General features: G+C 43.6%; 1 protein-coding gene across 2 annotated transcripts in view; it reads right to left on the minus strand.

Moving 5' to 3' along the window:
* Window positions 1-1,685, minus strand: part of DDAH2 (DDAH family member 2, ADMA-independent) — a 36,522-nt gene extending 34,837 nt beyond the window's left edge. The window contains exon 1 of one of the 2 annotated variants that reach the window (XM_072989089.2): window positions 1,417-1,685. The gene's annotated coding sequence lies outside the window, so the exon portion shown is untranslated. Of the gene's footprint in view, window positions 1-1,165; window positions 1,235-1,416 lie in introns of those variants that run through there. The other variant, XM_072989090.2, reaches the window with a different exon arrangement.
* Window positions 1,686-16,735: the final 15,050 nt, after the last annotated feature.

Raw genomic sequence — 16,735 nt, forward strand, 5'->3', positions numbered from 1 at the left:
TTTTCTTCCTAACGTTTCGCCAGTCTCTGTGGCCAGCATCTTCAGAGGACAGGAGTCCTCTGAAGATGCTGGCCACAGAGACTGGCGAAACATTCAGAAGAAAAACCTTCAGAACACGGCCAAACAGCCCAAAAAACCCACAACAACGATCAATTTTAGCCTACCCCACTAGACTTCACGGCTACCTAAAAAGAACTCTAGCCAAGACAGCACTGTGGGCTCTGCACCAGCAAAGCTTCAGTGTCGTAAACTTTCTTAAAAGAACGGCGCATTTCCCTCACTTTCAAGACAAACACATTTAGCACAAAGTGAATGTGTGTGGTCTGGAGCCAGCTTCACCAACTTTGTGGGCGGAGGTCCACACAACGTCCCGCTCTAATAAATCTGCTAGCCTTCAAGGTCTCACAAGAGTGTTGATTTTGCTGCAACAAAGCGAGACAGCAACCCTTTTGGAGAAGACGGCTGAACGTTAGGATACCAACATCAGGAAGAGAAGAGCGTGGGAGGGTTTGTGGGGCAAGAGGTCAAAGCCAAGACTCCTCAGCCTGATTGACACTTGGACACTTCTGTGGATTTCTTCCAATGCACGACTAATTGAAGAGACACACCTATGAAGCTTTTCCCTGCAGCTCAAGTCTCTGATCCACCCTAAAACCATATACTGTATTATCGTCCTTCTAAAGAATCCCAAACTCCAGTTCTCTGTCGCTCAACAAGAGAGGTGGCTTCCCAATTGAATCTTGGCTGAATTTGGACCCCACTCCCTTGCCTCCTCTTGCACACTCTCAATCCCAAATCAGTAGTTTGGGGCTTCAACCACCATCCTCCCTCAAAAGCCACACACAGACACCCAAGAGGACCTCCATCCAAAGAACCCAGGAGATCTGGCTTCCCTTGTTCTGACAGATTACACTCCTTCCAGAGGGGGAGAAAAAGGGACTCCCATCTCCCCACCCTCTGCAGCCCAAGTTATTATTCCTTCTGGTTATAATCACTCTCATCAGGGAGAACTCTCTGCTCCCCCCCCCAATTACGTCCGTACATGCAGACACCCCAAAACCACCAAACTCCCCTCGGAGGACCCAGGCGATCTGGTTCCCACCCTCTTCTGCCTTAGGCCCCAGGATCGAAGTGGGGGGGGCGACCCTCTCGGTCCTTTGCTTACCCACGACCCCGCTCCCCTTCCGATGAAAGAGGGGACCCACCCCAGAAGTCTCTCACCCCACGCTTGAGCCACCCCCCTCCCCTGGGAACCACCCCCAACCTTCCTTTGCTCCGGTTCCTCCCCCCCCTCCGCCTCACTCCAGAGCCCACGCCCCTCCAGGAGAACCCAGGAGTCCGAGCTCAATCTGCACAGCTCTTGTTTCCCCCCCAGGCTCCTCTTCCACCCCCCCACCGAACCCCCGGGGTCCTCACCTCTCCCAAGGCGAGTCCATCCACCAGAAATCGCTCCCTTTTTCTTGCCGCCCAAGAAAGGGAAAGTGATGCGGGTGGGGTGGGGTGGAGAAGGGGGGGGAGAGGAGAGGCACTTCAGCCTTCAAGGCGCGCGCGCTCTCTTCTTGGCGCGGATGCTTGCGGGGGGGGGGTGGAGGTGGGGAAGGGATCCTGCCAGGCTCTCACCCCCAAAAGGAACAACACCCGCCGGTGGTGGTGGTGGTGGGCGGGGGGCGCGCCGATCTCGCCATGGCTTGGCTCAGCGCGGGGTTGGGGAGCGCATTGTCTCCAGACTGGGGCGGGGAAGGGGGCGGGGGGAGATCGATAGAGCCCCGCCCCCTTCTCGGTGGGGGGGGATGGTCTTTAAAGCAAACCCTCTCCCTTTTAGGCACCCACCGACCCAACCCCCCTCACCGCCCCACCCTCGGCGATGCTCCTCGATGGGACAGGGGCGTTCCCCCCCCCCTAGAACTCTTCCCAAAGTGGGGAATTATGGCGTTGGGTGGTAAGAAGCGGGCGTGATATGGAGCGAAACGCACAGAAGTGGAGTAGGTGGGGTAGGGTTGGGGAAACCCTGTGTTTCAAGGAGTGGGGTGTGATTAAGGGCTATCAGACCTCTCAAAAGCGCTTCCTCTTGCACCTGGAAGGAAGGAAGGAAGGAAGGAAGGAGCAGTGTTTACTGAAAATCGCAACGGCCCTAGATGAATTCTAACAAAAAGGAACAAGAGATATGCTTACAACTGAGAGCACACCAAAATCCCCTCGATACAGCAGTTGTTGTTGTTGTTGTTACATGCCATCAAGTCCTAACCGACTTATATCAACTCTAAGTGAGGAATAGAGAGCCGCCTAGAGTGGTCGTTTTGACCAGATAGGCGGGGTACAAATAGAATAAATAAATAAATAAATAAATAAATAAATAAATAAATAAATAAATAAATAAATATTTGATTTTAGCAATTGCATTCCTGCTCCCCAAGTGAATTTCCATGACTGACCGAGGATTCGAACCCAGATCCGCAGAGTCCATCACTCCATCCATTACATTACAGTGGGTACCCCCAGTAGGCATCCTTCTCCCTTATAATCCTTCCACCTCATCCCTGATTGTAGTGAACTAGCTGTCATTTGCGGGGAGGGCGAAGGGTTATAATTTAGTATAACCTTTCTTTAAACATTGCCCATTTCTGCAGACCTACGAGTCGAATACGGAGAGTCAAATAAGGAGACGTTGTGGCAAAACATACTTGAGCAAAGTCTCTTCATGGGGTTGATGGAGCTATTCTCCACTCTATTTAATAATACATAATATTGTTACTTTATTATGCCATGTCTTTGGGAGTTTGGCAGGGCAGACATGAAGTAGTGCTGAATGTGGAAATCTGTGTCCTGGTTTCCAATTCTACTGAGATGGTTTAGAAAGTAAAAATATCACCTCACCCCTCAAAGGCCAAAAATATGGGAGTATTCACAGCTCTTCGAAGAATTGGAATCAGAATAAATGAAAGTAATTGGAATTATACAGTGTTTCCCCAAAAATAAGACAGGGTCATATTAATTTTTGCTCCAAAAACGAATTAGGGCTTATTTTTAGGGGATGCTATTTTTTTTCATGTACAATCTACGTTTATTCAAATACAGTCATGTCATCTTCTGGTTGTTGCACAATGGTGGAGGGCGGGCTTTCACAACTAGGATTTATTTTGGGGGTAGGGCATATACTACGAGCATCCTAAAAAATCATACTAGGGATTATTTTCAGGTTAGGTCTTATTTTCAGGGAAACAAGGTAGCTTTTCTGAGAGTAGTTTAATGCTCTTGATTTTAACTATTAAAATCAAACCTTCTCTTGAGCAGCATCTGGAATAGAGTAGATCCTGAAAGAAATCAAGGGATATGCAAAGTTCCTATATCTTGGGTGGCAGATGTATGGAGATCATCACAGTGCATATGGAGTATGCAAAGGTTCCATCCAGAATTGGGAGAGTTCCTTTTTGAACTATAACTCTGAGAATCTTCCAGCCAGCATAAAGGAATCTGGGAAGTTGCAGTCCAAAAAAGTAACTAGGCTCTGGTTCCAGTTCCACTTTGAGTAGATCTTCACCTGTTAGGATGTGACTACATTGACAGATGATGCAGAAAATGCTCTAGGACTGGAATGGTTAAATTCATAATATTTTCTATTGACTGTAAAAGTCAATGTGAGTCAGCCCAGAGATTTACCACACTCCACAATCCATACTTTTCCCTCTGCAACCGGGGCTTCTACTTTTTGGAATCAAATGCAGTCACATTGGTACAGACCGTGTGATCACTTGAGCCGTTGTGGAAGGGTTTGTAGTTGTTCTATTTGAATCCATTCCAGCCAGGCCACGGGGGCAGTGGGGAAACTGGCTGCCTTTTGCTTCCTCTCCTCCACACATCTAATACCTGGGTCTACTTTCCTCTTCCCTTCTCATTCCATTTCTCTCTCTCTCTCTCTCTCTCTTTCTCTCGTGATTTTTTTAAGCCTTGCTAATCTAGTACTCGAGACCAAATTGCTAACTTGCGCTGGATTATGGAGAAAGCCAGAGAGTTCCAGAAAAATATCTACTTCTGCTTCATTGACTATGCGAAAGCCTTTGACTGTGTGGACCACAGCAAACTATGGCAAGTTCTTAAAGAAATGGGAGTGCCTGACCACTTTATCTGTCTCCTGAGAAACCTATATGTGGGACAGGAAGCAACAGTCAGAACTGGTCATGGAACAACTGAGTGGTTCAAAATTGGGAAAGGAGTACGGCAAGGCTGTATACTGTCCCCCAGCTTATTTAACTTGTATGCAGAATACATCATGCGGAAGGCTGGACTGGAAGAAGCCCAAGCCGGAATTAAGATTGCCGGAAGAAATATCAACAACCTCCGATATGCAGATGATACCACTCTGATGGCAGAAAGTGAGGAGGAATTGAAGAACCTTGTAATGAGAGTGAAAGAGGAGAGTGCAAAAAACGGTCTGAAACTCAACATCAAAAAAACTAAGATCATGGCCACTGGTCCCATCACCTCCTGGGAAATAGAAGGGGAAGATATGGAGGCAGTGTCAAATTTTATTTTCCTGGGCTCCATGATCACTGCAGATGGAGACAGCAGCCACGAAATTAAAAGACGCCTTCTTCTTGGGAGGAAAGCGATAACAAATCTTGACAGCATCTTGAAAAGCAGAGACATCACCTTGCCAACAAAAGTCCGAATAGTCAAAGCTATGGTTTTTCCTGTCGTGATGTATGGAAGTGAGAGCTGGACCATAAAGAAAGCAGACCGCCGAAGAATTGATGCCTTTGAATTGTGGTGCTGGAGGAGGCTCTTGAGAATCCCCTGGACTGCAAGGAGAACAAACCTATCAGTTCTAAAGGAAATCAACCCTGAGTGCTCACTGGAAGGACAGATCCTGAAGCTGAGGCTCCAGTACTTTGGCCATCTCATGAGAAGAAAAGAGTCCTTGGAAAAAACCCTGATGTTAGGAAGGTGTGATGGCAAGAGGAGAAGGGGACGACCGAGGATGAGATGGCTGGACAGTGTCTGCGAAGCAACCAACATGAACCTGACACAACTCCGGGAGGCAGTAGAAGACAGGAGGGCCTGGCGTGCTCTGGTCCATGGGGTCACGAAGAGTTGGACACGACTAAACGACTAAACACACACACAATCTAGTACTACCATGTTTCCCAGAAAATAAAACAGGGTCTTATATTAATCTTTTCTCCAAAAACGTATTAGGGTTTATTTTCAGGGGATGTTTTATATATATATTTTTTCATGTACAACCATCTACATGTATTCAAATACAGTGAGGTCATCTTCTTCTGGTTGCTGCACAAGGGTGGAGGGCAGGCTTTCATTTAACTAGGGACTATTTTGGGGGTAGGGCTTATATTACGAACATCCTGAAAAATCATACTAGGGTTTATTTTCAGGGTAGGTCTCATTTTCAGGAAAACAGGATAGGAGAGCTAGCTGGCCAGCCAAAGCGGTAAAAAAAAGCAAGGAATCAGCAGAGAAAGAAAGAGAAGGAGGTTTTAAGGTAGCTCTGCTCTAATCATGCCTCCTGCAAATCCGGATGTCCAAAGCAGAACTACCTTAAGCTAGAAACAAGGCTGACCTCCTCTATCTCTGCCCATTTCTGCTTCTCTCTCTCTCTCTCTCTCTCTCTCTCTCTCTCTCCAGTCACCTAGCTGTCCTAATGCCAGAGCAGCAAGCCTTTGAAAGAAGGAAGAACAATAAAAGAATGGCATGAGAAGGGAAGAGGGAAACAAGCAGACCCGGACACCAGACGGAGAGAGGAGAGAGGCCTGCCTGGAGTTCTATGGGTCCAGGGCGACCACAATGTTAGAGGTCCATTTATTTGTTCATCTTCTAATATGATATATGCTTGTCCTCTCTCACCAGTTCCCCCCTAGATTCCACATAAGGCAGATAGGAATGAATCTGCACAAGTGAATAAGCGGAAAACGGAAGTGCAAAGGGAGATCTGACAGGGAGAAAGCTGATGTGAGGTACACTGCTAAATGCCGGTGTGTATCTAGAGACTTGAATAAAGACAAGGCATTTTCAGCTCACTGTACATATTTCCCCCCCTACAAACTGATGTATAGACAAAAAGTTGTACTTGGGTGAAACTCTCACCTCAGTGCAGTCAATTGCTTCCTCAAAACAGAAGCCATTTGCATCTACATTTAAGAAGCAACAATCTAACTATTGACTGCCATCCATCAGATAAGCTAATTTATCTACCTGTAACCAAGCTGCTTCTGTAATGAACCCTGAATGTTTTATGACCTGTGTTAACAGTGCCATTATTACTTTGAAAGTTCATTGCCTGTGTTAATTATGCAATTGTCTTCTGTTTCCTTTCTCAGTTGGTCCCTATCCCTGCTATGCCCCACGCTAAAGCTGTAGCCTAAACAGAGTAGTGAACTCTGTAGTATTCTGTGATTTACTACATGAAAGATTCTAGTCACTGTGTCTCAAAAAGCGGATCGTAATCCACAAATGCAGATGCTACAATTAATCAGCAATTAATCTGTAGGCAGCGTGGGGCAATGTCAGAACCCCAGCAGCAGCTAGAACCCCTTCCTTTTGAGCCTGCTGGAGCTCATGTAGGTGAATATGCCACATGGCCTGTCCTGAGAACCAAATTTAGATACGCTGAGGCCTTAAGCTACTAATTTAGTATTTATTTCTTTTGAGATCTTTTATAGTCTGAGCTCTTAACTTTTATCTTACTTGTGCATTACTAAGGCATTGTGTTCTCTTTGCCAGCACATCAGACGTGTAAGGAAATAAAATGTTGGGTCTCTGTAAGAGTTTCAAAGCAAATTCTTGCCCATTCTTCTACCATGCCTTGCAAATATTTACAAAAAGTCAAAATCAATGAATTACTTCCCTTGCTCTTTGAAGTTAATGAAAGGTTATAAAATTTGAAACATTCCCAACAACATTCCCAACATTACGCCCAGAGACCTTTGGGTAGTGTGGGCTGCATAGAAGTTTAAATAAATAAATAAATAAATAAATAAATAAATAAATAAATAAATGCATACATACATACATACATACATACATACATACATACATACATACATACATACATACATACATACATACATACATACATACATAAACAAAATGCCTCCAAAAGCCCTTAAAAAGCCCATTTAAAGTAAATTTTTAACATAGCTATAAAGAGTTACTCACTGCATCTTAAGTACCTTTTAACTGCTGTCAGAGCATTTAGCCATATTATTCAGTTTCAACAAGTATACCAAAGTCCAGAACAAAATAAAAACACAAATATACCTAAATACTCTTATGGGTTTTATGAGTTCCACAATCAGCATTCATAATTCTATTATGGAAAACTGGTCATTTTCTTTTGATTAGCAGAGTTTAAAATACAAACAACAACTGCACAAAGAAAGCCTTCGAGAACAGCTCAAATCTCAGAGCTGCCCCCCTTCACATTAACTAGCACTTCATACGTGAAAAATCACTCTGGAAACATTTCAAGCAGAAAAAGAAAAATGTATCTTTACTTACAGTTGCAATCAGTAGTTACAAACAGAAGAATAAATGACAAGTTGCAATCTCCACATGCGGGAGACACTACCCCCATGACCACATGGTCAAAAGGTCAGAGAAAGAGAGAAGCAAGCAAAAGCAAGCAGGGCGAACAGGAAGAGGAGGGGCTGAAGTGTGGGGCTTGCCTCAAATGCCAGATGCAGGAAAAAAGAAATTTCACAAATCTTACCTTACAGGGCTGGTTTTAAAATTAAATGGAGAGAGGAAAACCGTGTAAAGCAGCACTTGTTCATTGCTGGCACATATAAATAAAGAAATTATGGCATTTTGCCATCTACAGTAATGGGTTTCTGGTGACACTCTCATGAGATGGCTGTTGTTTTGCCTTCAGTGTTTACTAATGGCAAAAAGCAACACACACACACACACACACACATTTCAGAGGAATACTACAGGAATTCTTCACAAGTTATACAGTGTCATCTAATTTGCTGGGGGTGAGGCAGAGCAGGAGAAATGCAAGACACTGCAAAAATCAGGAGTGCCATCTCCTGTGATATAGACAGAATATTTTCACTATAACTAGCAAATGTTTTATGTGTGCTTTCTTATGCATAAGAAACCTCCATTAGCTGCTGCTTTGTGTCTCTGTTATGGGTTATGTTGTCCTAGGGGAAAATCCTCATAGCACATCTAGCAATTTTTACTTTCTCGAGTTCCCCATTCAGAATCCTTCAGGCAGAAGAGACGCAGAGCATGTTGGTTGGAGAAGCCGGATGTGGTAGGCTAAGAAAGTAACTTGGCCAATCCTGCTTCCTAATAGGTAGAGCTCTATCAATCTGCTACACACATTTACAGTACTGAGATGTAAGACCCATTTAACTTTACTAGGAAGGATACATGTCTCAGTAAGCAGTTTAAAAGACCCATACAAAGAGAAATGAATGTAGAATTAGTTCTCTTAAAAAGACATTATAATCTCCTTATTGGAATCCTCTTTCCAGAAATTTAATATTCACAGTAACCAGAAGGTCAACCTCAAAAACTGTAACAACAACAGAAGCTTTTAGTAATTTATACTCTCCCTCTTTCTCCCCCCACCTTGTTCTTCTGTTCTGAAAGCTGTATTCAGCTAAGCTTCCAGAAGTCTGTGGAAGATAAAATAAAAACATTTTTGTATGTTTCTTGCTTATTATTTATTTATTTATTTATTTATTTATTTATTTATTTATTTATTTATTTATTTATTTATTTATTTATTTATTTATTTATTTATTTATTTATTTATTATTTTTAACAACTAGGGATAAGGTAAGGAGTATAAAAGATAGAGGGGAAATGGGGGGGGGGGAAGAGGGGGAAGGAGAACACAAAATGTACTGTCATCCAATCTGTTCATGTTGTGATATCAGGTCGTATTTTCGTCTTTCGGGTTTCAACTTACAGTGGTGCCTCGCATTAGGACGTTAATTCGTTCCAGTGAAATCGCTGTAGAACGAAAATGTCGTAATGCGGAAAAAAAGCCCATTGAAATGCATCAAACCCCATTTAATGCATTCCAAAGGGCTGGAAACTCACCGTCCAGCGAAGATCCTCCATAGGGCAGCCATTTTCGCTGCCTGTGCAGCGAGGAATCTGTCCCAGAAAACAGTGCGGAGCCATTTTGTTTACCCGGTGGCCATTTTGAAACCGCCGATCAGCTGTTTTAAAATCGTCGTTTTGCAAAGAATCGGTTCCCGAAGCAGGGAACCGATCATCGCAAAGCGAAAAAACCCCATTCAGACCATTGTTTTGCGATCACAATTGCGATCGCAAAAAGATCACCGTAATGCGGTTTCGACGTAAAGCGAGGCAATTGTAAAGCGAGGCACGACTGTACATCTTAGTTTAATTCTATGTTATTCAAGCACTATCTGGTTGACTCAAGCCATTCATATAATAATCTTTCTTGCTTATTTCTTACAAAACAATCAGCTCAAACAGTCTGTATGCTTTTGTTTTGTGCCTCTGGTTCTATAAGGGCTAGGAGTTATCGATTGATTGATTGATCGATTGGTCGGTTGTGAAGGCTTAGAACCTGGGCCAGGAGCAGGTGGTCTAAACCAGTAGTTTCCTAATTGGGTCCCCAGATGTTCTTGGACTAAAACTCCCAGAAACCTTCATCACTCGCTGTGCTGGCTAAGATTTCTGGAAGATGAAGTCCATGAACATCTGGGGAACCAAGGTTGGAAACTACTGGTCTAAACAGACATAAGGATAGTCCATGTAAGACATGGGTAAAACCCAACTAGCTGGGTAATGTGGCAATCTTGCACCTTCCCCATCTCCCGCTCTCAATTCTGTCCTATTTTAGCTATTCCACCACAACATGTCATTGCTGAAGGAAAGTCTGTGTCCATAAAATACGCTACCAGTTTGTCAGGTTGTTCTGCGGACACATTTGTAAGGTGACAGCTTATCTAGTATCCCACATGTGTAAACAGGACTTCTGCTGAACCTGATAGATCAGGAGTGAAGAAACTTTTTTTCCAACCCATCAGCCAAATTCTAATCTGAGAAAAGTCGCAGGGTCACTTTGTCGCAATGAGGGCAGAGTTGAGGATATGGGACAGATCCAGTACAAAGCACAGGAAGCCAACTGGCTCATTTCCCCACCAAGCATGGAAAATGGCACTGAATCCTTTGCCATGTCTAGCCAGAAATAATCCCAGTTTGACAGGCTGCAAAACAGAGTTTAATACCATGTACCAAATGGGGGTTGGGTGGGGAAAGAGGGGGGAAAATTATTTGTTTGAAATATGGTACTGGAAGAGAATTTTGCAGATCCCCTGGACTGCTGGGAAAGAGTCATCGATCAAATCAAGCCAGAATTATCTCTGGGGAAGAGAGAAAAGTTGAAACTGAGGCTGTCCTACTTTTGGCACATCATGAGAATCCAGGAGTCTCTGGAAAAGACAATAATGCTGGGAAAGGTTGGAAGTAGGAGGAAAAGAGGAAGAGTAAACATGAGATGGATTGATTAAGGGAAGACACATGTTTCAGTTTGCAAGAACTTCACAGGGCTGTCGAGGACAAGACATTTTGGAGATTGCTCGTTCATAGGATTGTCATAAGTCAGGGGTCACTTGATGGCACATCACAACAACAGCTTCTTGGGCTCCAGACCAGAGCACCTATGTGAGAGCTTTTCAAGCTGCAAACCAGAGCTTTAGCCCTTGCAAAAGCTCCATCATATATAACCTCTTATCTGTGATCCATGACTGGAGATAACAGCAAAAGAAGTTTGCTACCCAGGCAGGATCCTGTCTGGCTCATGAGCCAAAGTCCCTCCTTCTATGGCTCCTTGGGCTGTAAATATTCAGTATAATATTGTGTACTTAACGATTGAGTTACAAAGGCAATCACCACTAAGACTGCCTGTAGGGTAATTTCTTAGGGATAAGAAGTTCTGTACTTCTACTGAGGTGCGAAATTAATACACTGTGAGGTGACATGGATTCTCTCAGTTCCATCTTATTTGGACTGGGATCTGTTTCACATCTGCATGTATTTCCATGTGTATTTTTTTAAAGTATGCATTTTCCGAGCTTTTCTGAAATGTACACATTTTTCGCTTGTGGGTCAAAATCCCATTAGCTATTTAGTAGTATGATGCTGTTGGGAAGGAGGAGGTGAATGAGCTGGTAGAGTTAACGTCTTTCCCTCTGTGGAGCTGCCGGCCAAGAACGCCTGGTTACCTAAAGTTGCAAACCACTGCTCCAACCCATCAACACACATTTTAAGTATGACTTCTGTGTGATGTTGTGTTTATGCAGAAATCAGGTGCCATATCACACTCATTCACAGGTTGCACCAACTATATTTGTGTGGAAATTTTACCAGTGTACAAAGGTACCCTTGTGGGTCCACTACATCCTGCAGATCAGAGCATCTGTGGATTTAGTTTGTGGAATGGCAGGAAGGTAGGAATGTACTTCTCAGTCAGCGTATGTTTAAATGTTTATGTTGTCAACGTGTCTGTTCCAGCCATCTGTGTGTTTCTGATTTCTTCCTCTTTGTGTGGGTGTAATGTGTCTTCTTCAAGCCTAAGTGTTGACTTCAGCTTCGGCTCTCTTCTGAAATGTGGGCTTGCTTGTCTCTGTTATGTGTAACTACGAGTTGCTTGTGCCTTGCTGACTACATTTTGTACACCCAATTGTTGTTGGGTTGTTGTTGTTTTTTAAAAAAATATTCTAGCTAGTCTGATTCTTTATGTCCACGTCTGCATTACTTGTGATGACCCGAACAAGGTCTCTGTTTGTGAAGCTGCCTCTTTAACGGCTTGCCCAATAGTTTATAGACGTCTGGAATCTGAGGCATGAGGAAATGTGGGTAGAGAAGAATTATGCACAGGAGTGCAATTTTTTCTTGCTGATTCCACCACATCGGTTCCCATTGCTAAAAAGACAAGCCACCATCAAGGTTTTTAAAAAGGGTGGCCTTTTCAGCTGTGCCAGTGAGTCTCACTCACTCCCATAGAACAACCTGTAGTAGTTGTTGTTGTTTAGTCGTCTAGTCATGTCCAACTCTTCGTAACCCCATGGACCAGAGCATGCCAGGCCCTCCTGTTTTCCACTGCCTCCCGGAGTTGGGTCAAATTCATGTTGGTGGCATCCCATAGTTCTTCTATGGGAACAACTAATCAAGACTTCAGAAAAGCCTTATTTAGTTTTCAGAAACTCATTCAATGTTGGCCTGAATTCTGTTGCCTTTTTTACACTTACTAATCACAACCTTTTTGCTGTCAAGTCATCTATGACTTACGGCCGCCCTTTTCAGGATTTCCTAGGTAGACAATACTCAGAAGTGGTTTACCGTTCTCTGCTTTTGAGATCACTCTGACATTTTGCAACCTGCCCAAGGTTACACCGAGTGGCTCTTCTCCCTGAAGGAACAATGGGGAAATTAAACTCCCAGCCTATGGCTCTGCAACCAGAGACTTAACCCACTGAGCTCTCCAGCCAGCTATTTACACTTACATAAGGGAAGTGCCATTCCCTTATGTGGTGCTGGAGGAGGCTCTTTCTTTCTTTCTTTCTTTCTTTCTTTCTTTCTTTCTTTCTTTCTTTCTTTCTTTCTTTCTTTCTTTCTTTCTTTCTTTCTTTCTTTATTTATTTATTTATTTATTTATTTATTTATTTATTTATTTAATACCCCACCTATCTGGTCATTGTGACCACTGTACATTTATTTTACATTTATTTTATTAAACTAATTACAATGCATTTATTTTATTAAACTATGTTTTGGTACATACACCCTGAGTGCTCAGTGGAAGGACAGAGCCTGAAGCTGAGGCTCCAATCCTCTGGCCATCTCATGAGAAGAGAAGACTCCCTGGAAAGGACGATGGTATTGGGAAAGGGTGAAGGCAAGAGGAGAAGGGGACAACCGAGGACGAGATGGTTGGACAGTGTCATGGAAGCGACCAACATGAATTTGATCCAACTCCAGGAGGCAGTAGAAGACAGGAGGGCCTGGCGTGCTCTGGTCCATGGGGTCACGAAGAATCGGACATGACTTAACGACTAAACAACAACAACAAGGGAAATGCCATAAGTCTTGGTGGCAAATTGCTTTTCATTAACTAGGTGCTAGTTGAATTCCTGGGCACTCACCAGTCATACAACTGGGTGTGCACCCAGGAATATAAATAGTACTGTACTATGTTAATGGGCAGCCATTGCTTGGCATGATTTATGTGATTTTTGTCAACCCTACAAATCAGTGAGAGGTGTCCAGTCTAAAATTTAAGTTTAATTTGGAAAATAACAATTATAGATTTCATTCTGTTTGATGTTAACTGCCCAGAATAAGGCCTAGCACTAATCAGGTTGTATACAGTACCAGTTTTGAAGCAAGTAAGCAAGCAAACAAGTTACTTGTAATGTATAGTGTGATCCTTATTCTACAGAAGTGCTTATCCAAGCTCAGTTTTTGGAGAGAAAGGTGCAATGCTGTTGTGTTTAAGAAACAACAAACAGGATTTCAGCCACTGTGTTAATGTGTGAGCAATGTTTTCTAGATACATTCAGAAGTTACTTGCAAAAAAAGAGTAACATCCCAAGATCTGGCCTAGACACTGTGTGTTTGAAGAAGGTGTAGTGTCACTGTATTCTCTTAACACTATTCGTGTCAAGTTGTCATCTGCACTATACCCATCTCTCCCTATATATTTTGAGCTGCTTGCCCATCTAATTGCTAAATAACACCCAAGGAGGAGGAGAAATGAAGGAGGAGACCTATGCAGGTCTCTGTCTCTTGTGACCTTGACGTGGATGATCGCTGAGAGACAAAAACAGCACTCTGCCAAACTGGCCAAAATTAGATCTGGGTTTCACATGCTAGTTTAAAATGGTTCCTCTAATCCAGTTTTGCCCTGGGATAGAGGAATGGGAACGGAGCGGGGTGGGGAGATCCCTCAATCTTGCTGGTTGGAATCTCTGCCCAGCCACAGCAGTAGCTGAGTGTTTTGTTTTTTTTTTGTACGCCGGGTTTAATAGCTGGTTGTGCTTATGAGCTGCAGCTCAAGGGATTTGGGATTAACAGGTCGTAATTGATTTGGCACGGAGCCTTTTTAAGGTGGGGCAGGCAGCTGAGGACAGAGCACAGAGAAAACAACAACAATAACAGCCTGAGCCCATCCATTCTCAGCCGAGGTCCATCTACAGATGGCAGTCAACATCCCGTAAGAGGAGAAATATGGCCTATGGAACAAATGTGATGGCAGACGTTCCTCTTTTCTACAGCTCATCCCACTTCTGTTGACCCTTGGCTTTTAGCTTAATTCTCACAATGTGAATTAAACTAGGGGAGGGGAGATTTTATTTCAGTGGGAAGACGATAAATGCTTAGCAAGGTTTCAAGGTCTGTACTGGCATGCAGTTCAGTTTGCTCTTTCGAAATTAGGTCTACTGTATTTGATGGACTGGATCGAACAGCTGTTACCCAGAAAATAGGGAAGTAATTTTTTTTTGCATCACAAGTTTCAAAGCCCCTCACTAACTCTGGTGGAGAGATTCCGGATATTGCAGTCTGAATAATATATCCAAACTTTTTTATTACCTGCTCTGAGAACTGTGCATATTCTTCTCCGTTCCCACCAAAAGAAAGAATCAGTGCACAATATATTTCAGGAGTGTTTAAAACCATGGTATTGAAAGGAAAATTGAGAAATCGAAATCCAAAAGGATGAGGCGCGGAGCAGAAAGAAAAGGAGGGTGTCAAAACGGAGGCAAAATACAGAAACAATGACGGTGGTAGAGACGAATCAAGGACCGGGGGGGGGAGAGAGGAAAGGGTGGGCAAATTAGTGCTGAACTAGTTCAATTTTTTTAGGAGGTACCCTGTGAGAATATGAAGAGCAACAAGATTATTACCTCTTCCCCCCCCCCAAAAAAAAGCATTGTGGCAGGAATTAAAGGCTTAAAAGAAAGCAGAGAAGGAGGCTTCAACCTTTTTCAGGTGAGTGGAATGAAGGTATCTGCAGATTCGGGGGTTGAAATTCCCAGGATTATGTATGGGGAATTCTTGGAGAATTCGGGATCTGGATTTAAAAAAAAAAAACAACAACACACAAAATAATAGAAAACAACAACAACAACAACAGCAGCAGCAGCAGCAGCAGCAGCAACAACAACAACAACAACATCATGAATGGCACACCCCTAGAAGAAACAGAAAAAGTGCAATATCCCCAATAGCAGGCAATTGCAATTCTATCCCCAATAGTCCATTGCAATTCTAATGTTAGCTTGTAGGGAAAAACACCAATTTTTAAAGGCCAAAAGGGCCTCCCATCCAGAAACAGCAAGGGGCTTTTCAGCCCTGATGCTGTCTGAGATCCACTTCACAAAAAGTACCAGGGAGGATCTTCGGCACACAAAGCATGTGCTGAACTGTGGAGCGTGTGGCTCCTTTCCAAATTAGCTCTTTGCTGTGGTTACTTCTTTGGTCGCTCATAACAACCATGTCCGTGTCATCAATGCCGATCACATAGCCAAATTCTCTTCCCCCAACACAGACTCACTCACTCACTCACTCACTCACAAACACACACACACACACACACACACACACACACACACACACACACACACACACACACACACTTTTAGCATGCCTAACAGTTAAAGGAGCACAACTGTTTTTGGAAACAGCCACTGCGATGCCTAGAATCAGGGAAGTTGGCTGGAGAGATGTGGTCTGGGTTAATCATTACATGGTGTTGGCCTAATGTGAGGGTTGTGTATGAGCTGAGAAGGATTCCTGGTTCCCCTCCCATTGCCAAGCCCTCCCTTAATGGCCTCTCTGTGAATAGATAACAGATTTTGGCAAACAATATGGTTGTTTTATTGCTGATTGGGCAAGCTGCATTCATAAATCCTGAGCTGGAAGGAACCCAAAAGGTGATCTAGCACAGTTCTCTGGCAAAACATCCAGGACCAGAGTCGGCCCAAGACAGCTTCCAGCCTGAGGTCATGAACAAGATGGTATCTTCATGAACAAGGACAGGCCTAGCCAACAACAACAACAAATCTTACTGCAGTGCTGGCAATGGAACAGGATATGTAGTCCACTATTCTAGGGACAAGAGGCAAGCTTAAGAGAGGCAAGGCTTGATGGGTGATACTTAGGATCTGTTCTCCGCTGCCTTGCCGCTGTTCCTGTACCCCAAATCAAGCCCCTCCTGTTGCCTAATGGCAGAGGCAGATCATTGGGGCAGATCAACACTTCCAAAACAAGTTCAGCCCAAACAGATGACCGATGCCTTCGCAAAACTAGGCAGATGGCCGAGCTAGGATGACACAATGACTATGTCATTAGAAGCAAAGTTCCCTGAAGAAGTAAAAAAAAAGCCTGTTCATCCTAGTGCAGGCTTCCCCTAGTCCAGGGGTGGGCAATTAATTTCTATAGGGGGGGCAGATGAAAAATCTGAACTTTGTTCGTGGACCGAACCAACTTTACTTAAAAATAAAATGAAACAGTGATGTTATGATTGTTTTTATTTTAAACTTGTTAATCTTCACAAATACTAAAGAGGTTTTTTGCAATATGTGAAAGATAAGCAACTGATCAACTTTAGACAAAAAGCTATAAATGGTTTTGATGTTCAAAACTGTCCGCGGGCCGGACAGGGGCTGCTCGGGGGGGGGCATATGTGGCCCTCGGGCCGCACTTTGCCCAGGTGTGCCCTAGTCTC

This window comes from Pogona vitticeps, chromosome 2 (genome assembly GCF_051106095.1).
Source record: "Pogona vitticeps strain Pit_001003342236 chromosome 2, PviZW2.1, whole genome shotgun sequence".
NCBI lineage: Eukaryota > Metazoa > Chordata > Lepidosauria > Squamata > Agamidae > Pogona > Pogona vitticeps.